At 42.6% G+C, this 23,133-nt stretch overlaps 1 protein-coding gene and 1 pseudogene across 2 annotated transcripts in view; one reads left to right on the top strand and one right to left on the bottom strand.

Annotated features, from left to right (window-relative positions):
- The window catches only part of LOC132122910 (calcium-activated chloride channel regulator 4-like), a 32,959-nt pseudogene extending 27,287 nt beyond the window's left edge, over window positions 1–5,672 (bottom strand).
- Window positions 1–23,133, top strand: part of LOC132122909 (trafficking protein particle complex subunit 6b-like) — a 104,364-nt gene that overhangs the window by 70,311 nt on the left and 10,920 nt on the right. The gene's annotated exons all lie outside the window — the stretch shown is intronic.

Here is a 23,133-nt window from a genome sequence, read left to right on the forward strand (position 1 = left end):
GGGCAGCACGTTTTTACACCATATTGTAGAACTAAAACACTTTATATTCAAATGTCAAAAAAGTTACTCAAATCAATGAACAGCACTAATAAAGCCCCATTCTTACATATCATTAACTAAAAAAAGTTGGTTTAGTTACTCTTTAAGCCATGCTGGCGCATTCTTGTGTATGTAGTACATGACAACGCCCCTCATTCACAGAGAGACATGCAAAACAAACAGATTAGCCTATATATATATATAGCAGTGCTTTTGTCATTATTTTACAGCTTTGTTTTTTATTTATTCATCAATCCATCAAATTGCACATTTTATGTGACATCTGCAGAGTAGCTAGCTACTGTAAATTCATTGTCATGACTGGATTCTGTGGTTCACTCCGCATCACAGAAATCATAATGCATTAACTTTAAATTATAAATTGGACATAGCTGTATCTGCACGAGATGATGATGTTCTGAATAGGTAAACATGTTCGATGTGTTTCTTCATTTTGCAGCCACTTTCCGACCAGGCACGGAACTGTGGGCCCACATTTACAGCTGGCCTGCCCAATCAAAAAAAAAAAAAATAATAATAGTTTGTATAGTTAAACATGGATAACTATTTAACTATTTAAAATGTAAGCGTGTTGGGGACGTGTTTTCATTGGTCAATGCAACATCAACGTAGCATGCACTATTGCAATCTGGCGTGAACAACCAACGGCTAACGATCGCTATAGAAGTGTACATGGTATCTTGATTTTTCTTTAGTATGGCCAAACAAGTTAATCTCACTAATAAGCCTCTGAGCTCAAATAATGTTGCTTTTTTACAAAGCTAAACGTGTATGTGGGGGTTGACCTCAGCCTCTTGTTCAGGGCCTAAATATCCATTCAGTTAACATGTCATTACTTTAAATGTTCACTGAATAGAGTGTAATGTTCTGTTGTTGTTTTTTTGTTTTGTTATATTGTTAGACCTACGTGCTCTCTAATTGATCTTCCCTATGCACTCCCAATGTTGCCTTTTTGTGAATTATATGTTCATGGCTCAGTAGCCATATGTTATATAGGCTTATGTATTTAGGACAGTTTTGACAGTAGATGAAATGTGAACTAAAAAATAAGTAGTCTAATAATTTTTTTTTTATTTTTTACGATTTTGTAATTTGAAGCAGTTTGAATGTTTCAACAAATATGACAGGGGGGGGGGGGTACATTTTTTTTGAAAGAAAGCGTCTGGTCTGATCACAGTGATTTTTGTTTTTTGTTTTTACCAGCTCTGTAATTCAGCATTATAAGTCATGTCACGTTTATTGCTTCTATACAATATAGATATAGCATATTGCTTTTAAGCCACAAATAGCCTGTGTAACTGAGATATTAATACAAGAATTTGATTAAAAACAGAAAGACATAGGCTGCGTGGGTTCGTTTGTAACCACTTCAATCCAGACCCGACGTTCTTGGTTTGCTTATTATTAAATCGAGGCAATTGTTTGATTAAACATTGATTGAAATTAAGATACAATTTATACCAAAGGAAATTCACTTTAAAGAAAGTCTTTCTACAAAACAAACCTATTAAGTGGTCATAATCATATCTGACCATGTCATATTGTGCCTCTTTGTAATGCTGTTCAGTGTTCACTTATCATAACCAAAAAAAAAAAAAACATTAATATTATAATATTGAACATGTATATGAACCTAAATACTTTTTCTTTAATAGCTACATCACTTAGTAACGTCAGAGAACTTAAGGCTGCGTTTCCCGAAACCTTTTTATTTAATCTACACTTTTTTTATTTTTTTACTGAAATGCTGGAAAGTATTTACAAGAACAATATTTCATTGCAGCATCACCACACCAAACAAAAAATGGGAACGAGAAGAAAGCACGTAAAAAATCGAAATGGTTATTGTGGCAGCAATATATGATACAATTTTAAAATATGTAGGCTAGGCTATTCTAGTTTGGATTACAGTCAATTTCAACTATTTCTGAAGTGATAATTTTATAAAGAACACAGCTTTCTCACATAACGCAGTGAAGCAGCCCGTGCATGAGAGAATAATTCTCGAGCCGTCGATATAAATAGATTCAGCACCGTATTGTTCAGGGAACACGCCTAGAAATGGTATACATTTTTAGTTAAGTTATTGTGACGAGTGGGAACGGAGCGAGGCTGGTGGAGTGATTAGAAATGAGCGTTACCTGCTCCACTCACCGGTCTCGAGTCCCATGGATGAGATTGGAAGGATACAAAAGAGGAGCAACAACAGTCAAGGACGAGAGAGGTCAAGGCCTGGACTTTATTTTGTGGCTTGGTTTTGTTTGTGCGTGGCAGTTCGCGAGGGGCTGTTGCACTGTTTTGTGTTTATTTTGTCATTAAAGTTTTTATTTAAATGTCCACCGGTACCCGCCTCCCTCTTCCCATGACTACGAAGGTGTTTATACATTGTTACAGTTATACCTTAAGAGTCTTAAGAGACAACGTTATCAAAATGCAGCCCAAGTGTGACGAGTGGGGCGGGGCTGAGAGCTGTGGGAACGGAGCGAGGCCGGTGGAGTGATTGGAAATCAGCGACACCTGCGACACTCACCGGTTTCGAGTTCCACGGAGGAGATTGGAAGAATACAAAATGGGAGCGATGACAGTGAAGTACGAGAGAGGACCAGGCCTGGGTTTTAGTTGTGTTTGGTTTTTGTTTGCGCTGTTTTTTTTTTTTAAGTGTACAAACAATAGGGATAACTGCACCCTGGAGAGGATTGTGAAATAAAACCCATTCAAAAATGTAGGGGAGATTCACAAAGAGTGGACTGCAGCTGGAGTCAGTGCTTCAAGAACCACTACACACAGACGTATGCAAGACATGGGTTTCAGCTGTCATATTCCTTGTGTCAATCCACTCTTGAACAACAGACAGTGTCAGAAGTGTCTAAAGACCAAAAGGACTGGACTGCTGCTGAGTGGTCCAAAGTTATGTTCTCTGATGAAAGTCAAATTTGCCTTTCCAGGGTCCCAGAGTCTGGAGGAAGAGAGGAGAGGCACACAATCCACGTTGCTCGAGGTCCAGTGTAAAGTTTCCAAAGTCAGTGATGGTTTGGGGTGCCATGTCATCTGCTGGTGTTGGCCCACTGTGTTTTCTGAGGTTCAAGGTCAATGCAGTCGTATAACAGGAAGTTTTAGAGCACTTCATGCTTCCTGCTGCTGACCAACTTTATGGAGATGCAGATTTCATTTTCCAACAGGACTTGGCACCTGCACACAGTGCCAAAGCTACCAGTACCTGGTTTAAGAACCATGTTATCCCTGTTCTTAATTGGCCAACAAACTCGTCTGACCTTAACCCCATAGAAAATCTATGTGGTATTGTGAAGAGGAAGATGTGATATGCCAGACCCAACAATGCAGAAAAGCTGAAGGCCACTATCAGAGCAACCTGGGCTCTTATAACACCTGAGCAGTGCCACAGATTGAACGACTCCATGCCACGCCGCATTGCTGAAGTAATTCAGGCAAAAGGAGCCCCAACTAAGTATTGAGGGCAGTACATGCTCAAACTTTTAATTTTTATACTTTTCAGTTTGCCAATTTTTCCAAAAAAAAAAACCTTTCTTGTGTTGGTCTTAAGTAATATTCTAATTTTCTTTTCTGAGATACTGAACTTGGGATTTTACTTAGTTGTCAGTTATAATCATCAAAACTAAAATAAATAAACATTTGAACATTATATGACCAGCCCCTGTATGTATATCTATCTATCTATCTATCTATCTATCTATCTATCTATCTATCTATCTATCTATCTATCTATCTATCTATCTATCTATCTATCTATCTATCTATCTATCTATCTATCTATCTATTCATCCATCCATCCATCCATCCATCCATCCATCCATCTATCTATACACACACACACACATTATGCATGAATTATGCATTACCTTGAGCTTGAAGAACCATCCTCAAACTTAATTCTGAACTTGGTAAAACAATTATCTTTATGTAAATATTTGTCTTAAAATGTTTCCTTCTGTTAACGTTTTTCTTAAAAGTTTTCTTTAACTGTTTAGCTTTAATTCATATTGGGATGTTTGTTAAAATGATTGGATTTGGCACAACAGTCACCTCTTTGTTTTCCTTGTTAGTAGTTTTTCATTTGTTAGTTGTTGTTCCACTTCATTACTTTGTTTTCTTTAAAGCATTTTTATTTTGGACTTGGATCTGCCTCCTCTCACAATAATATTTTTTTTTCTTCCTCATGGCTGACGAGGGCTGGCCGTGAATGATCCCTTTGATACAGGCCACTATCCCTGTATGACTAAAACTTTGACCAAAACTTGTGTCGACTCATAGTTTGATGATATTTGTTTCAAATACAGTTAGAAATATTCATGTGTGGATAGATGTACAATCAATACTTACAGGATCCAGACTTGGTGAGAACATAATGGAGCAATTTGTGATTTGATTCCTGTTTGGAAAAAACATGCACCCCTTGGCAGGCAGTGAAGTTTGTGGATCAATGCGGCAAGGTTGAAGAGATCCTCCTGCTGTAACATTATAAAACTGATCATTTTTTTCACTACACCTAAAGATAAGGTGATAAAATTTCCGATAAGATCAAACGCCTTTTAATCATATGTTTTCTTTTGGTTATCACCTTGTAGCTTCAGTATGGCTTTTAGAGTGGTAATATGGCTTATCTCTATTGTATTCATCATATACACCCCATCTCAGATGAGCCCATTCATGCACAAAAACTATTCCTGCAAAAAAAGAAAGACAATATATATATATATATATATATATATATATATATTAATGTTTGTATAGACTTTTCTCACCGCTCTTATTTCATGATATATAAATGCTGAAGAAAGATAAAACAACGTTTACCTCTTGATCCATAAAGCTGAATAAAAGTGTCATTCAGGAGGTATTCTGGGGTGAAATGAATATACTCGCCCTCAGCTCCACATTCTCCATATTGATTAGTGTAGGGTTCAACATCATATGCTGGATTAGCATTATCAATTCTTATTTTGGCCTGCATTTCACATAGAAATTAAAACATCATATGCAAGTGAAGGTTTTTTTTTATTTATTTTTGAACACTAATATTTGGCATGCAAGATAAAATGCCATAATTCTCTTTACCTTTCCAAAGGACTCTGTTCTTGCTTTGGTAAAGTTTATACCATTCCACTGAGGTGGGACTATAATTGTAGCTTCTTTGAAATAGACCTTTTTATTCAATGCATCATAAAGGGAAAACGACCCCTCGGTGACCATCTCCTGTAAGAAAGAATATGAAAAGATAAAATGAGAAAAGACTTTTAAAAAATTAAAACCTCTAAAACCATTTAATTACATTAAGTTAGTTAAATGGACAAAAAGTACACATTCACCTTGATTTTATCAATGAGCGTGTTATCCTGTGGTACTCTTGAACTGATTGCAATTATAACGTCAACAAAACCATTTCCATCTAGTTTGATTCCAGAGGAGGTGGATGGCAGCAAGATCCATAATAAGACAAACATCGCTCTTGAATCCATAGCTGCAGAGTTTAGATGAACAGCAACTCCCAAACCATTTTGAACTATGTCAAATCAAATAGAGGGATTTATACTGGCACGGACTGATGGTATTAATAACATTTCTTTCAGGAACCAGGAAATCGGAAAAAAAAACATTGATCGGTTGTCGATGAAGCCGATCACATATATGAGACTATGATGACTGAAAGTTATAGCGCCACAATCATTGGCAAAAGCTCATAAATGGACATAAATGAGGCACTCTGTAGTTTTGAAACAAAACACCTTTTGATAAAAGTGAGGGGGTACGTTTTAGATACAGACACCAAACTCGTTATATATATTGTTCTCATCAAGGCGGACAACTTTTTAGTTTACAGTCATTAGTTGCAACCAACAGGAAGTCTGCTATTTTGTTTTGAATGTGGATTTATTTTTCAAATCAGACTGTGCATTATTGCATACTACTTTCTCTACATGATGACAACATATTAAAGATGCTAAATTGCAAACAGATCTTGGATAACTTAAATAGTGTTGCCATTGCGATTTATTCAATTAACATTAAAAACTAATTTCATTAATTTTCTTTAAAGTTCATTATTCAAACCCTTCAAAACTTTTTATATATGGAAAACAAGTCATTCTAAAAAAAAGTGTTTAGTTTCATGGATTTACAATGATCTATGGCTAAAATAAAATTAAAAACTATTACATAATCTATATTAACCATTTCATTGCTGTGTGCTGACCATAAGAACCAGACTGCTAAAAATAATTTATATAGCATTTATTTCTATGTAAAATAGTACATTTACTAGTAGGTAATATGTGCAAATAAGTACTGGTTTAAATAATGGAAAAATTAATGAATAGTATAAACACTATGTATATGTATATCTAGGCCTATTTTTAAAACATGGTTGTGAAAAAATTTTGCTGCTGAGAATTATTTTTCTTTTCTTGGGTGTTGAATTAGGTATTGTATTTGGATGTATATTTAGACTAGAATTATCAAAAAGACTATTTTTGGTCACAGTTAAGGTGTTTTTTTTTTCAGGGTTGGAGCTAAACTCTGCAGGGCATTGGCACTCCAGGACCGACGTTGCCTGTCGCTGGTGTAGAGTGATCAGATGCATGAACGTTTCACAAAAAAAAAATAATAATAATAATATTAAAAAAAATTCCTGTTTAGAACTGTTAACTGTTTTTTGATCCTGACACAAAATGACGTGCTCCCAATCATTGTGTTCTTGTTAGCAATTGTTAACTCCAAAGAAACCATCTCAGGTTACGCATGTAACCATGGTTCCCCGAGAGGGAATGAGACACTGCATCTTCTAGGGGACACAATGGAGAATGTTGCCAGTAGTGATGTGTCGTTCTTGAACGATTCGTTTATTTTGAACGAATCTTTAATGTGACTCGGGAAGAACGAGTCGTCTCGGGGAGTGATTCGTTCAGTCATGCATGCACAATATTCTATAGGTTCTGTTCCACTAGTAGTAATTCACCTGTGTCAGTCAATGCCGTCTTGAGCCGGAAAGAGAATTGATTAGTTCATAGTTCGGGTCTATCGGGTTTTTGACTCGTTCCTTAATCATGTGACAGCCCCATACGCTACCCAATGCAGTCTGAGCCGGAAAGAGAATTGATTAGTTCATCTCATGAGTCTTCGGGTCGAGTCGTTCCTTAATCACGTGACAGACCCATACGCTAAAACCATAGACAGTAAAAGAATGTAGTATTGAGCCAGAAAGAGAATTGATTAGTTCATCTTTCGGGTCTTCGGGTTGTTCGTTCTTTTGTCACGTAATGTGACAACATTGGCTAGAGTAATTAGTTAATTTACAACCTTCCTTACAAATGGGTGCATAGTACTTATTATTATTTTTTTATAATAATTATGCTTTAAATGTTGTCCATATGATGGTGAAATCACTTTGATGAAGAGAAGTTTTTTTCTGTTTTTTACAGTGGATTCTAATCTTCAAAAATGACCTTGTTGTATGATTTATTTCTTTTGAGTTCACCCTTCAGATTAGACTATAGAACTGTAGTGTTACTTGTTTAGGATTCAAAATGTTATTTGCTTTTAATTTATGTCAATATGTCCTTTTTGAACAATCTTCTTGTACATATATTAGACAAAAATGTCAAGTTTGCCTAGGAAAAGCAATTATTATACCAGCAAACTCAAAATTGGATTAAAAATGAACAAACTAGGCTATAAATACTTTGTATTGTAGGCTTGTATTATTATATTATTATATAGCCTAGTGTTTATTTACTGATAGATAGTCAAAAGGACAATTTAATCAATATTTTATTTATAACAGGGTTTTATTTATTTATAAAATAATAACACACCACAGATCCTGATGAAACGGTAACAAAAACACAGTTGCAGAAATGTCAGAAATAGAGTATGGGGCTGTCACGTGATTAAGGAACGACTCGACCCGAAAGAATCATGAGATGAACTAATCAATTCTCTTTCCGGCTCAGACTGCATGGTTTAGCGTTTGGGTCTGTCACGTGGTTAAGGAATGACTTGAACCCGAAGACTTGTCAGACAAGAGGTGAGGTGAGCTAATCACAGGCTGAAGACCCAGGTTAACAATGAATTAATCTTTTCTATATCTTATAGCATTTTAGTTTTGTATTGTTTGTAGTGTGATCAACGTTTGCGTAAGTACTAGATGTGTTGGGGAAGTAACACATAACATTTTAATTACATTTTGCTAAAATGAACAAAATGACTCGAAAAAAGATTCGTTCATTTTGCTGAACGTGATTCAAAAGTCAGAGTCGGTAAAATGATCCTAACTTCCCATCACTAGTTGCCAGCATGACCGGTGTCTGAAGCACATGTAAAACAAAGCCAATCCTATTGGTCCACATGGCCCGTGACCTCATATGCAGATGCCTGGAAGCATAAAAGGGCACCTGCTAAATACTTCACCAAGTTGTCTGAAGGAGCCGTAAACAGGTAGGCTAAAGGCATGGCAAGGGGACACAGTGCCCCATTCCATCTCAGGGAACCATGGTTACTAGAGCTGAAACAACGAATCGATTTAATCGATATAAATCGATTATTAAAATAGTTGTCAACTAATTTAGTCATCGATTCGTTGCTAAATAACTTTTATTTGCCGTAAACGGCTCATTTCGTGCATATTTCAAATCTGCGGTGACCAAAGTGTGGCAGTAATGAGCCACCGGAGGTTTTACTCAGCCAGTACAGCAGGAGAAGTAGCGAATAGCCAATAGCTGGCCTCGTTTATGTCACGTGCTTCCCGAACAGCGTCTCTGCAGCATTTAGCGGGATGTGCGAGAACTTTACTTTGAGCCTTCAAAAAAGAAGAGTAACCTGTAAACTCTGCACTACTGAACTATTTAAGGGGACGTTCACATATCGCGTCTTTTGCGCGCTCAAGTTCGTTATTTCCAACACCGCACCGCATCGAGTTAAAAACATTTCAACTTTTCAGAATGCTGCAAGCGCATCGCGGGTCATGTGACAAGAACTAACCAATCAGCTTCATCCTTTCCCGTAACAACGTTAAAAGCTCAGTCAAGATGAAAGGAACAGCTGATCATAGTTGTATATGGATTTCCACTTTGAAATAAATTTAGTAGCAGAGCTACTGCAAGCGATTTTTTGAGCTGCAAATCCATTTATCCTTTGCTGAAATTTCCGCGTCTTCAAGGAGAGAGCACGTCATGGTTGCTTATCAAAGGCAGACGCCTCAGGGGTGCTTCTGCGCGAGCGCTTTGGAAAGAAGGAGAAAGCGGCGCGCCTAGCGTTTTCCCCGCGTTTTTAGGCGCGATTTGTGAACGGCCCCTAAGACTTTCATTTGTGCAGATTCTCCAGTACAATGTTGTTTGCAAATGTTTAGTCGTAAAAGCTGATAACATTGCTTTTTAACAGTTAACATTAAAAGCTTTACAAACATGTTCTGTGATCAGTTTGTAGTTTACCAGTTCAAAATTCAGTCGTGCAGCCTAATTATGACTGAATGACAGAGGTAAATGTTTAAAGATATTTGAAATGCACTTTTTTTTCTAAGTATTCACTGCTTTTTCACACAGCAGGTTTTTTGTGTGTGACTGTCCAATTTTTTTTTCTGGACAACCTTCTGATGGATTTTACTTTAAATTGTGAGTTCCATTCAGGTTTCATGCCACTGGCACTTTATTCGAAGGATTGTTTACAATTTCTCAGCAAAAGCTATAAAGCTGTTTCCCAGTAAATAATAAAATACAATGCACTGCAATTTTATTCTGTTTTATCCTTATTCTTAGTGAAAATATGTTCTAAAAGGTTCCTTAATAAGCTTCGTTCGGGATGTTAAACTACTTTAGGAGCTCTAAGGACTGCCATGGTGAAAACATTATTTTAAATCTCCTTGTGAAATTTGCTAGAGTATGGGTCAGTGTTCTGATTGCAGAAGAGTTCGACAAAGGATTACTAACACAATAAAACAACTCCAGGTATATTTTTGATTAGGATATAACAGTGCAAAATGGTTAAAATCTCTTAAAAATCTATGCTGAAGGATAAAGACCATTTATTAATAATTTACTTGGGGAAAAAATGGAAAAAACTAAAATATAAGTACATAAACCGATTAATCGATTAATCGTAAAAATAATCGACAGATTAATCGATTATCAAAATAATCGTTAGTTGCAGCCCTAATGGTTACATGCACAACCTGAGACGTTCCCTTTCTATGGAACTCAACGCTGTGTCCTGTAGAAGACACAATGAACAATACACAGCTAGCCCAGACAGCCAGCTAAGGCCTTCCTGCAAAGGTGCCCAGACCACAGAGCCTGGGCTATCTACTTACAACCCTAGGAGGGGAGATAGCACTGTCTACGCAAGTGCTCAAGTAGAATGTTATTTAAAGACTCCAAAAATGGGAACAATCACTAAACTAGTATATCCTCAGATAGCTATGTACCTTGGAATGGGTATCTAAAAGGGGGACCAACTGAGACTACCCACACACCAGAGACTGGGCTGTCTACTTACAACCCAAGGATGGGGAGACAGCACTGTCTAGGTAAGGGGTCAAGGAGACCATTGTTACGCTACTTAAAACCCTTAGCAGGGGTGCAATCACTGAGCTATCACATAGCTATCCTCAGATAGCTATGTTCCCAGGAGAAGGCTCACCGCAACTTGACAGTTAAACAACAGCTAGCCTCAGATGGCTGTGTTATGTAAGCCTGTCCTGCCATAACAATGGCTGGAATAGTCAATTCAATTCAAGTTTATTTGTATAGCGCTTTTTACGATACAAATCATTGCAAAGCAACTTATTAAGTTTCTACAATATTTAGTAGTAGTGTAGTAGCGAATATAACCACCCTCAGATGGCAATACTAAGGAGGAATAGCGAAGCACTGTGTTTTGACCAGGAGCTCACAAGAGAGAGTCTCGGACCATCAGTAAATGATTCGTTAAAGTGCAAACACATAAACATCATTAGTCCAAGATAAAAGCCTGATGTAAGCAGTGACCATAACACTACAGGGCTGTACACAGCTATCCTCGAATAGCAGTTCCCTCAGATAAGGCTGAAGTTTGCCCAGACCACAGAGTGGGCCATCAACTTAAAAACCAGAAGGGGAAACAGCACAGTCTAGGCAAGGAGCTCAAGGAGACAACTTCTTAAAAACCCCAAAAGGGGAGCAGTTTCCGAGCTGGAACACAGCTATCCTCAATTAGCAGATTCCTAGACAAGTCTTCAACGCTTACTTGAGAGAGCTTGTGCCAAGGGGGAGCCATAGGCTGTATAAAAACATGAATGTAGTGTCCGTGATGTCACCCATAGGTTTCCGAAGAGAGTTTTTGAAACCAAAAGTAGGCGGAGCGGGTCGTCGCCATCTTGGCAACGCGTCACTCCGGGGTAATCGAAAATGGGCAAAAAGGCGGGAGCTGGTTGCTGAAGCCACGCCCACCTAGCGCGACGGCGGTGACAGCAGCGGCAATCCCCCTTCTCACCTTAGTGGCCACACCCTTATTTATGCAGAACTTTAATGCTTAATATAATTAAAAAGGATGAGTTATACAAAAAATTCACCCCCCTCACAGTTGTCATGAAGGGCAAAATTAGCTATATAGACCAAAATAATTTTGGCACCAGGCTGTAAACATGTTTATTTTCTGCTGTAAAGTTAGGTATTTTAACATGGGGAGTCTATGAGACTGACTCCCTTTTGTAGCCAGCCTCAATCGGCCAGTCGATGAATTACAGTTTTAGTCACTTCCTTATTGGCTTCACAAGAAAAAGCTGGAGGTTGCCGCTGGGGTGGAACCCAACCTAGTTATAGAAGCCAGGCTAGAACATAGCTGGCCTCAGACTGCTATATTCCAGAGCAAAGCAAGCTTGAGCTGGAGCATAACCATCCACAGACAGCTTCACTCTGAGCAGAGGCTATTCACATGGGTTACTTTTTATCCCTGTGTGCACCAAACCCATCTTGATTGTTTGCTGCTAAAAAGCTAATTTTTTAGTTTCAACTGACCAGAGAATCCCATTTGAAGTTCCAGTCATGTCTGATAACTGAATATGCTTGTTTTTGGATGACAAGGATATTTTTTCTTGAAACCCTCCCAAACAACATGTGGTGATGTAGGTGCTGTTTAACAATGTTTTAAGGTTTTCTGACCCAGAGGCTCAACTATTTAATGCAATTCTCCAGCTGTGGTCCTTGGAGAGTTTTTGGCCACTTAAACTCTCCTCTTCACTGTGCATTAGAATGATATAGACACATGTCCTCTTCCAGGCAGATTCGTAACATTTTATCTTGATTCTAAATTAAATAAATAAAATAAATAAAAAATAAATAAATAAAATAAATATATATATATTTCTGTGAAACAAAATAAAATAAAAAATAAAAAAATAAATATATATATTTCTGTGAAACAGGAAACGTACTCGGTTACTAAACGTAACCTCGGTTCTCTCTAGAAGAGCGAACGAGTACTGCGTCTTAGCTAAGACGCTACGGGAAAAGTCTCTTTTCACGAAATACTGAAGCAAAAAATTTTGTATTTTTGTAAAGCGCATTTGCAGCAGTACACAGCCATAGGCGAGACGGCTCGTTCGCTCATTGGCTTGTTCTGCGGCAACTGCACAGCCTATCGAGCGCAGGCTGATCCAACATCAGACCAATAAGTCACTTCTTGCCACTTCCCGCCGAAACGGGTGTGGCCCAACCTATAAAAGGAGCTCGAAAAGGCTGACTCACCTGATTTATTTCATCGCCGAAGCGAACCAGAGTGAATCGTACGCACGGCAGAGAACGCAGTACTCGTTCGCTCTTCTAGAGAGAACCGAGGTTACGTTTAGTAACCGAGTACGTTCTCTTACGAGAGCTCTCTCGTACGTCTTAGCTAAGACGCTACGGGAACCCAATGTAAAGCGCCGTGCGCACAGGGATCACACCAATAAACCTGAAGCAACGCCCAGGATTTACAGTGCACAGTCACCTGAGGGACTCACAGAGAGTCTAGGACAGAAAAGGGGGGAAAGCCCTCCGTCCCATATCTAGCAGCATCCGTAGATGCGGCAAAATGACATCACACAGCCGAGGCAAGGCCTGACCAATGTGGCAATGCGGGTCTTACGCAATACTGCCCATATAACAGTCGGCAGCGCATAGCGCTCGTGAACTCAGAATTCCCCTCAGGGTCCTGATTCGACTATACCGACAGCAGCCTTGCTTGCAAGGCGGGAACCTCCTGGTTATAGAACCTGATAAATGGAGACGGCGAGGCCCAACCTGCCGCCATACATATATCCTGCAAGGAGATCCCAGTAGACCACGCCCACGACGAGGCGACGCCTCTTGTGGAGTGTGCTCTGACGCCCAACGGGCACTGAAGGCCCCTGGAAGCGTAAGTTAACGCTATGGCGTCAACTATCCATCTGGATAGAGTCTGTCTCAAAACAGCCATTCCCTTGGAACGTCCAACGAACGAGACAAACAGCTGCTCCGTCTGCCGAAAGGCAGCAGAGCGAGACACATAAGCTCTTAAAACCCTGACAGGGCAAAGAAGACTCGAGTCTCTATCCTCTCCTGACACCGGCAGGGCAGACAGGGCAATAACCTGAGCCCGAAACGGTGTGTTGAGGGATTTCGGCACATAACCGTGCCTAGGTTTGAGTATGACCCTTGAGTCATTGGGCCCAAACTCCAAGCACGACTTGCTCACCGAGAGTGCGTGCAAATCACCCACACGCTTCACCGAAGCGAGAGCCAACAAGAATACTGTCTTGAACGACAGATGCTGAAGGCTAACCGATTGGATAGGCTCAAAAGGGGGACCCTTCAAGGCCTCCAAAACCGCCGCGAGGTCCCACATAGGGACTGACGGAGGTCTGGGAGGATTCAGCATCCTAGCTCCACTGAGGAACCGGATGACTAAATCATTCCTTCCAATTGACTGACCGAGCGCCGTTTCAGAAAACGCTGCGATGGCCGCCACATAAACTTTGAGCGTGGATGGGGCTCTGCCCTTATCCAACAGCTCCTGTAGGAAGGAGAGGACCTCCGTCACCTCACAACTAAGGGGTGAATAACCTCGAGCTGTGCACCAGCTGGAGAACACTGACCACTTCGAGGCATACAGATGTCGTGTCGACGGAGCTCTAGCCTGAGTGATGGTATTTAGCACTCCCACTGTGAGATCAGCAGGTAACCGTTGAGCGCCCACACATGGAGGGACCACAACTCCGGTTGAGGGTGCCAAATCGAGCCCCTGGCCTGCGAGAGGAGGTCCATCCTCAACGGTACCGGCCACGGGGCGATATCTGCTAACTGCATCAAATCTGGGAACCATGGTTGGTTCATCCAAAGAGGTGCTACAAGCAGTATTGAACATCTCTTTCTCTCACCCGTTCTATCACCTGCGGAAGGAGAGAGACGGGAGGGAAAGCATAAAGCGGGCAGCACGGCCATTCCCGTGACAGCGCGCTTTCGTTCTTGGAAAAGAACGCAGGGCAGTGAGCGTTTTCGTGGGACACGAAGAGGTCCACCTCCGCCCTGCCAAATCTCTCCCACAACAGCCGGACTGTTTGCGGGTGTAGAGACCATTCGCCCGTAGGATCATTGCCTCTGGACAGCCTGTCTGGACCCAGATTCTGTAGCCCAGGCACATGCACTGCCCTCAGTGAACGCACGTTGCGCTGAGCCCAAACCAGGAGGCGTTCAGCTAGCCTGTACAGGTTTCAGGACCCGAGACCGCCCTGGCGATTTATGTAGGACACCACAGACATGTTGCCTGAACGGACTAAGACGTGGTGATCCTTGATTTGGGGACAAAAGCGCATCAGCGCGTTCTCCACTGCCAGCATTTCCAGACAGTTGATATGATGGAGCTTTTCCCGTTCTGACCATAGGCCAAAGTCGTCCAAATAATCCAGCACTCGCATGCCTCTGAGTCTGAGAGGAGCGAGCGCTGCATCCATGCACCTCGTAAACGTACAAGGAGCCACGGAGGACTGCAAACTGGTATGCCTGGCCTTCGAAGGCGAATCTCAAATATCGCCTGTGGTTTGACGCTATCTGTATTTGAAAATACGCGTCCCTCAGATCTATTGACATGAACCAGTCCCCTCTGCGAATCTGCGCGAGGAGTTTCTTGGTCGTAAGCATTTTGAAACTGCGTTTCATCAATGCCTTGTTCAGCTGTCTTAGATCCAGTATGGGCCTGAGACCCCCGTCTCTCTTGGGCACCAGAAAGTATCTGCTGTACAGCCCCCCCTCGCTTTGAGCTTGAGACACAGGCTCTACAGCCCCTTTGCTCAACAGTTTTGATATTTCGGCCCGAAGTATGTGTGCTACTTCTGTTTTGACCATAGTTTCGATGCGCGCTGAAAAGCGCGGAGGGCGTCAAAAAAACTGTAGCGAGTAGCCTCTCTTTATAATGCCTAGCACCCAATCCGAAACCCCTGGAAGCGCTGACCATGCATCTGCATGAATGGCTAAGGGCTGGATGCGAAGCGCGCTCTGTTGACTGGGCAACGGGGGCGCTGTGTGCAGGGCTGTGCTTACATGTGGAGATGGGCACTGAGGAGTGGGCATCGTCACTGCATTTATAGCACCATCGGCCGTGGCCGGACAAGCGTGCACGGGTTTTGTTTTTACAGAAACCACGTGACGCGTGTGACATAGTAATTGTGGGCACTGAGGGGTGGGCACGCTTACTATGCAGTGTGCGCGATCGACTTGAGTCGCTTTTATGGGCGCGAGCCCTATGTGCAGGGCTGTGCTTACATGTGGAGATGGGCACTGAGGAGTGGGCATCGTCACTAAATTTATAGCACCATCGGCCGTGGCCGGACGAACGTGCACAGGTTTCGTTTTTATAGAAACCACATGACGCGTGTGACATAGTGATTGTGGGCACTGAGGGGTGGGCACGTCTACTATGTAGTGCGCGTGATCGACTTGAGTCGCTTTTATGGGCGCGAGCCCTGTGTGAAGGGCTGTGCTTATATGTGGAGATGGGCACTGAGCAGTGGGCATCGTCACTACATTTATAGCACCATCGGCCGTGGCCGGGACACCAGAAATTACACCTTTTTCGGGAAATATCTGGGTAGCCGTGATAACGGTTTTTGTGTGCAGGCAAGCGGGCAACCGTACAGGCTTGCGCATTGCAAAAGACGCTGAAACTGTCACAATCTCTGGAACTGAAACAGCGGCGCGCTTAGGTGAGGGCCCGGCCACAGCGGAACTCGTACACCGGCGCTTCGATGAAGCAGCCATCGTGTGTAGTGCAGACGCAGCGTCATGCAGCATGCATAGATGGCTTTCCTAGGATGGTAACGTAATCAACGTAATTCTCTGCCGCGGTCCCCGCGGCGTGGGGCGACGGCCGCTAGAGAGAGAACGGGGGTCTCGAGCTGCGTTGCTGAAGCTGTTGTGATAACGGCTTTTGTGTGCAGGCTAGCGGGCAACTGTGCAGGCTTGCGCGTTGCAGAAAACACTGAGACAGTCACAATTGCTGGAACTGAAACAGCGGCGCGCTTGGGTGAGAGCTCGGCCACAGCGGAACTCGTACACCTGCGCTTCGATGAAGCAGCCATCGCGAGTAGTGCAGCCGCAGCGTCACACAGCAGGCTTTAGATGGCAACACCGCTTTTGCCGCCGTCCAGCAGAGGGCGGACAAAGGTGCGTCGCTATCGCCTGTTCCACTGGCGGAAGTGACTGGTAGTTCCTGTTTTTTAGCATCATCAGTGTGGAGAATGCTAGTGAGACAGACGAACGAGTTCGCGCTGAATATGGAGCGTTCCAAGCCTTCGCCACTTCTTCGTGAAGCTCAGGAAGAAATGAGGCGGGCTTTGAGAAGTACGCTCATCCGAAAGGGAAATACCATCCAGCCGGGAACGAGAGGGGGGGCGCTGGTGCAAACCACTCGCGGCCGAGACTCGTCGCGGCCAACGCGAGCATTCGCCCCGGCTCCTTCTCGATGTCAGCTCGTCTGCTGGGCTTCTGAGCAGAAGGTGCGAGATCCTCGGAGCTCGCCCAGCCCTCACTGCCCGAAGCTAGCAGAGAGCGCGTGTCCTCTTCCCCCGACGCGGCCCTGAGATCGACTTCCTCGGACGACGTGCCGGCAAATGGCGGGCGCTGCCCACCGGGAAGCGATGCAGGGGGGTGCGGTGAAGCAGGGCGAACCGGCGAGCTCGGTTGAGCTGAAGACGGTTCCGGAATCCGCTGGAAGCGATGCTTTTACGGCGCCTCAGCGCAGCGGAGAATGCAGGCTCAGAGAAAAAGGCCAGGCGAGTCCCCATAGTCACCATGGCAACAGCTCGCAGTGGGGGGCATCCGCCGTCAGCGAGCGCGAGCGCTGCATGATCTTCACCCAGGCAGGAGACACAGATGACGTACCGGTCTCCCTCGCTGAGTGTAGCTCTGACGAGCCGCAGGAAGGCATCGTAAAAAAGACGCGAGCTCTTTTACGAGTGTGTGTCGCAGGGCGAACACACACACATAAAGAACAGCTGGATATAACAGAATTGAAAGGATATAGGCGCCGGATAGCGCAGCAGGAACGGTAGTGGAAGGCGGCGATGCCAGCAGCTTCAGAATGGCTCGTCCTGCTGATATGCTTTCTCAGACGGCGCTTGCTTCCTCCGTGATCCAGCGATGCGTGAGCTTCGCTGAAGAGATGAAAAATCAGGTGAGTCAGCCTTTTCGAGCTCCTTTTATAGGTTGGGCCACACCCGTTTCGACGGGAAGTGGCAAGAAGGGCGCGAAGCATCAGCCTGCGCTCGATAGGCTGTGCAGTTGCCGCAGAACAAGCCAATGAGCGAACGAGCTGTCTCGCCTATGGCTGTGTACTGCTGCAAATGCGCTTTACAAAAATACAAAATTAAGGATAATTTTTTGCTTCAGTATTTCGTGAAAAGAGACTTTCCCCGTAGCGTCTTAGCTAAGACGCAGTACGAGAGAGCTCTCGTAAGAGAACCATTGCTGGATAATTTCATGTTCATAATCACCCTGGAGTGCTCAAAATTGTGAACATGAAAGGAAATATACTTCATAGATATTTTACTTATAAGAATTTCTAGGGGTGCCAATAATTGTGTTCAATGTGCATTTGAGGAAAAAACATTTCATAATGATATTTTCCCCCATTTTAAATTCTTATTATCCGATGAAAGGTAAGATTTTTGTGATTTTTAAAAAAATAAAAGATCAAAAGGATTAACAACACAGATTAATTTTCACAGCTGCCTTTGATCATATTTACCGAGGGTGGCGATATTTTTGGTCATGACTGTAACCCTGGACCACAAAACCAGTTCCCTTTTATTTGTGAGCAACATGACACACAATGAAATAAGTTATGACAAAAAGACACTTTTTGCATTCTCAAAATGCTGTTACATAACGGCTACTGAGGTGGAACAAGGAGATGAGGAAAGTCAGGTGTAAACTCAAAACACAGTCTTTAATCTTCACTTGGGGAAAAACACGGCAGGCAGACACTCACGTAGCATACAAAGCAAATCAACATTAACAGCAGACAAAGGAATATTGGAGAACACAGGCTTTAAATACTGGGAATGTAACCAGGGAGAAACAGATACAGTGTGGAGCTAATTAATCAAAAACTATTGCAACTAATAGACAAATGGGACTCAGGGAAATGTGGAGGCAGAAACAAAGCCAAAACAGAACATAACCATAACAGCTGTGTTTTGAATCATACAGCAGAGTTTTGCTGAGAAACAAACAGGGTATTTTGGAAAAAGAATAAACATTGTTCTTTTACACATAATACCAATATTGTAACAATACAAATTAGGCTGAACATTTTTTAAATTAATCTTTAATAATGTTATTATATACAAATAATGAAAAGGTGTTTAACTGAACACGACTAGAGACTTGTTTAGTAAGATTTTAACAGAAAAGTTTTTTTATCATATAATTTACAACTTTTAACTGCTGTAATTAGTATTTGCATGTTTTTTTTGTTTTGTTTTTTTTGTGTAAGTGATGTAATATTGCAACTCAGTTTTTGCCATGAAGATAGCCTTGGATGCTGATATGCAATAAAAGTAAATAACTACTAGTACTGAATAAAGGACTTGTATTATCTTTGAGCTACTGTCATATGCACATTACTTTGTTGCCAGGAAGTCTATTTTAAATGTAATTTTATTAATAAGATTCGGGAGGAGCGCGTCAGATACTTAGCCTAATCAACACAGGTGGACCATAATCAAGTAATCAATCCCATAGTATAAATATCGCTAACTTACCTCTATCCATTGACGGTTTATCAGCATGATGGTTCGCTTCGTCCGTCATCTTAACACAGACCCAATTTTCGTACCAACGAAGAGAGCTACACAGGGGATTTATAAGACCTGCTGCTGCTTTTCTCTGACCCGAGATCATTTCTACCCAGCCAAACACGGCCGTTGAGCAGCATTAAGCGTCATCGTGACAGCTGCTCTCCTCGCCAAGCCACACGTCGTGGCCAATAGACCGTGCAAGCTCCGAGCTCGCCTTGCTCGACACAACAATCGTGCCGCCCAAGACCGAGCCCTCCCCGAGCGCTGGATTGCAGCAGAAAGAACCCAACCAGCACGGGTCGAACCCCAGTTCTCACCGCGGCCCAGCCTTTCACCCCGGCGTACCGGCCGAGTGGCAGTTTGAGGCCGCTTCCTCTAGCGGCGCAGACCGCGCGACGTTAACCAATACATTTTCAGGCGAAGACGCTAAAAACAGGTTCTTCTTTTTCTTCATTGGATTTTTACGGCAGTTGGCATCCAAAGTGTTGCATCTAAAAGCAGGTTCGCGGCAAAAGTTTGTTAAACGACGTCATGACGCAGTTCCGTCTTCTTCTGCTAGTGTTTTATAGCGGTTTTGGCAAACCAGCGTAAAGGTGCATTACCACCACCTGCTGATCTGGAGTGTGGATTGCGCATAGATTTGGACTACAGATACAAACGTTCCGTCGGACGAAGATGCCACTTAACCACGAAGCAAAGGCATTACATTCACCTTACCGCGCACGTTTAAACCTCACGGAAATGATACAGACATAAGTTCCATGAAGGAGAAAAGTCTCAGTCTCTGGATAAAAGAGTCTCTGCTAAATGCTTAATTTAATTTTAAATTTTAATTTCTATGCAAGTTTTCTGGTAGGACCAAATCATTTAGGGACCTATTTCACCATTCACAGGTGTGATCACTCAAAATTCATCTAAAACGCATCCGCTATAGTGTTTCAACGCAGGATAGCAAGTGTGAGTAAAATAACTGTCGCCTTTTAAAGTCCACATGAAATCAAAATTGACTATATTTACTTTGTTTGCCTAAATTGATCGTTTTTTGCTGAACAATTCATCCATGCGAGCCAATCCACACACAAAAAAAAAAAAAAATTCTGCCTTCATATTCTTTAATCAAAATCTGAAAATGCCCCCCCCCCCCCCCCCCCCTGCATTGGAGGACCTTCACTGATGATGTAGGCTTGAGGAATTTGGTGTCTGCTTAATCCATAACCACGCCCCTCAAACTGACACTGACAGTAGACAGGCTGCCTGTGTGTAGCGAGCATTGACAGCGTGTGAAAGGAGAGATGGCAAGGAGGTGCATTTTTGTAAATGATCCTCGGTGTGTTCCTGTTCTCATCTTCCTTTTCCTGCTGAAACTAAATTGTGGTGATTCAGGTGGCGAGTAATCCTCAACAACCGATTGTAAACTTGCATTTAGATCTGCCTCTATTTTTCGAATTAAACACCTACTTATCTAGATCCAATCAGGTGCTAGTTGGAAAATAAGCCACGCCCACTACTTTCCTCATTTATTATTCCGTTTCTCTCGGAAATACGTCACAACACTGGAGAAAAGTCGTTTGCAACTTCCGTTTCACGGGGACTTTAAGGACCGTAATACGAAAAAACTGGCAAGTAAACATCTTTAGAAACCACTTGGAAGCGAATAGCACATAACTGCCATTAACCCATCTGCTTGCAAGCATCGCCAACCGCCCCAGTTTATTATCGTTCATTTTCACAGCACGTTAAACATCACTCCCTTACTTGATCTGGATAAAACCCGGCATCAATTGAAAGCCAATTGACCAATATTTCGATAAAACATCATTTCAGTGACAGTTATTAAGTAATTATGTCAGGAAAACGATTCCTATTCCTGAACGGTAAACATCGAAGTGTTAGCTCGTGGACAAATGTTGATCATGGATCTAGTCAGAAAGAATCATGAGCAGAAACATCTTTATTTTGGCCTCTGTTTCCACAGTCCATACTACAACGTGAAAACAGCGTTCCAAACGTATCCGCTCGGGAAACCGTCTAAAGAGCCCGGAGGCCAAACGAGAGGAAAGATGCTTTTCCAACAGGAACCTAATAATGTGGACAAGGCTTGAGGAACTGTCAAATCAGGCAACCAATTGCTGAGCTGGTGACACAGTAGGCTACCCATTCATTTTTAGCTTGCCCCATCAAATGTTACTAACCCCAGTTTATTATCGTTCATTTTCACAGCACGTTAAACATCACTCCCTTACTTGATCTGGATAAAACCCGGCATCAATTGAAAGCCAATTGACCAATATTTCGATAAAACATCATTTCAGTGACAGTTATTAAGTAATTATGTCAGGAAAACGATTCCTATTCCTGAACGGTAAACATCGAAGTGTTAGCTCGTGGACAAATGTTGATCATGGATCTAGTCAGAAAGAATCATGAGCAGAAACATCTTTATTTTGGCCTCTGTTTCCACAGTCCATACTACAACGTGAAAACAGCGTTCCAAACGTATCCGCTCGGGAAACCGTCTAAAGAGCCCGGAGGCCAAACGAGAGGAAAGATGCTTTTCCAACAGGAACCTAATAATGTGGACAAGGCTTGAGGAACTGTCAAATCAGGCAACCAATTGCTGAGCTGGTGACACAGTAGGCTACCCATTCATTTTTAGCTTGCCCCATCAAATGTTACTAACCTTTTTTTTTTTTACTCTTCCCACAGCCAACATCTACAGCAGCCGAAGCAAGTAGCCTTGCACGTACCTCCTCACTGCTGCAGCAGTGTCTGCTCCCGCAGGGGCCTTTCCTATACCTCCTCACTGCCGCAGCAGTTACTGCTCCCACAGGAGCCTTACCTGTACCTCATCACTGCCGCAGCAGCGTCTGCTCCCGCAGGAGCCTTTCCCGTATCTCCCCACTGCCGCAGCAGTGTCTGCTCCCGCAGGAGCCTTTCCTATACCTCCTCACTGCCGCAGCAGTGTCTGCTCCCGCAGGAGCCTTTCCCGTATCTCTCCACTGCCGCAGCAGTGTCTGCTCCCGCAGGAGCCTTTCCTATACCTCCTCACTGCCGCAGCAGTGTCTGCTCCCGCAGAAGCCTTTCCTATATCTCCTCACTGCCGCAGCAGTATCTGCTCCTGCAGGAGCCTTTCCCGTATCTCCCCACTGCCACAGCAGCGTCTGTTCACACGCAAAAAAAAAAAATAATAATAATAATAATTTCCGCTACTAGGTATGCCAGGCATCCTAGGTTGCGGTGACAGCATCATGTATCGACAATAGCCAAGACGATATTAGGCCCATTCTCCAATCAACGTTTTTTTTTTTTTTTTTTTTTTTTTATTATAATTATCAGGTGGCCTACCATAATTCGGCTATTAAACCGCTCCGTTATCCCATCTCAGCCCTGCACTTCACGCTCGCCCGTGATCTCAAAGGATGACGTGAGCCTGCAGGTGGCAAAGAAGTCTCCATCCACAAATAGACATGCATCGTTTGCAGATATAAGGTATTCCATCGTACTTTAAAATGTGGCACGTATCGGATTTACCTGTTAATGGAGCTCTCACTAACGGAGTTTAATGCCACAGTTACATTAGAATGCATCTCATTCTGGTCTCAGGAGCGGCGCGTCGGTCCCATCATGAGGCATGTGGTCCGGAGCGCGTATGACCAAGGCATCATTTCAACCGAACTCACTCCAAATATATGAACTTACCGGTTTTTGAATACCTTATATTTAAGGCATTTGTTTACGTCAATATTAGGGTTAAATCG

This window comes from Carassius carassius, chromosome 41 (assembly GCF_963082965.1).
Source record: "Carassius carassius chromosome 41, fCarCar2.1, whole genome shotgun sequence".
NCBI classification, from domain to species: domain Eukaryota; kingdom Metazoa; phylum Chordata; class Actinopteri; order Cypriniformes; family Cyprinidae; genus Carassius; species Carassius carassius.